Source organism: Zingiber officinale, chromosome 11B (assembly GCF_018446385.1).
Source record: "Zingiber officinale cultivar Zhangliang chromosome 11B, Zo_v1.1, whole genome shotgun sequence".
Taxonomy (NCBI): domain Eukaryota; kingdom Viridiplantae; phylum Streptophyta; class Magnoliopsida; order Zingiberales; family Zingiberaceae; genus Zingiber; species Zingiber officinale.
The window spans coordinates 28,218,413-28,219,807 of NC_056007.1; the positions used below are offsets into that span (position 1 = coordinate 28,218,413).

At 42.3% G+C, this 1,395-nt stretch overlaps 1 long non-coding RNA gene across 1 annotated transcript; it reads right to left on the reverse strand.

The window, feature by feature from the left end:
* Positions 1-233: 233 nt before the first annotated feature.
* Positions 234-1,152, reverse strand: LOC122034931. The gene is made up of 3 exons (XR_006126830.1): positions 1,009-1,152; positions 852-918; positions 234-291 (listed from the first exon to the last, which is right to left on the reverse strand). It is a non-coding gene; the product is annotated as an uncharacterized LOC122034931 (long non-coding RNA).
* Between the last annotated feature and the right edge of the window lie 243 nt (positions 1,153-1,395).

Below are 1,395 nucleotides of genomic sequence, written 5' to 3' on the forward strand. Positions count from 1 at the left end.
ACCCGACAATCCCTACAAGACCTACTCTACACGTGTAATCACAACAGAATAGATATCAAGAGCTGAGACTATATATGAATTAAATAGATCATCACAAGGGTCAAGCATAAGTATCATGCAGGAAAAACAGCAATCGATCATGATATAAGATAAAGCAGCCTAATCCATCCAATAATAATCATGCACTAAGTTTCAAAGAAACTATAAAGAGCCCAAGGAAGAAATACCCGCCTTTATCTGTCGATCGTGTCAAATAATCCCGCGTCGAGACACTCGTCCCGAATCCAAGTCCTGCGATCACATAATATATATTTAGCTAATTACATAGGTAGCAAATAGCTAAATAGACTCCCTAACCAAAATTAGGTAAACCCTAATCGAAATAGTTTACCTAATCCCTTAATCCAGCTCCTGCTAGATCCAAACATAATCCATAATCCAATAATCCATCCAAAACTCACTAATCAACACATCTTAAACCCAACAATAAATCTATTCTCTTAATTACCAACCCATCACATAATGATATCAACCACAAAACCTATCATAAGCTCAAATCTCCATCATAAATCCACATCAACCAAACAACCAAATCATCAACCTACCTCATCTGATAATCCAATCAACAACCAATCCAATGCTCCTAAAAATGATCACATAATAATCTATATCAACCAAAACAATACTTACCACTAGAGGCAAAACCTTAATCCTTAATCCACAATATCAACCAATCCACATCACACCACTCATAAACTAAGCAAGCACAAAACCCTACAGCCCATTAGAAAAACTTAATTTAGCAACCTACAAATGAGTAACCCAGCAATACATCACTGTAAGGCATTTACCTTGACGTAGGGCAGCAATCCAGTAGTTAGCAGCCTTTCCTTCACTGTCCGGAAGCTACAAAGAACACTACCACCAAATTCCTTCCAAGATCAAATCCAGAATCCAACTATAGAGAAATTGGTTTACTGAAATCCTAATAAACAGAACCATACTCACCTCCATCAAGCCTCTACTTCTTCACTCGAGGCTTCAATCAACTGCAAGGAATGGAGAAGATCAAGCTCTGCTTAGGGAAGAATCATCACCAGGTTGATCCGACGTCGCCTCCTCAACCAATCCCTACAGCTGGTGTCGTGCGATCCACAGCTACTACGACGAGGAATGGGAGCTAGGGCTCCGATTCTTGCTCTGGTCCAAGATCAAGTTGAGCTAGGGTGGCGTCGTGGGTCAAGAAGGAGGTTATAGACCCGAAGCTAGGGCTCAGGAAGCGGTGGCCAACATCGGCTGCTCATGGATGTCCAGCGATCGGCGAGTCGAAGCAGCACAGGGTCGGCGTCGCGAGTTAGGGGAGGAATCGCGAGGGAGAGGGAGGAGAGGATCGAC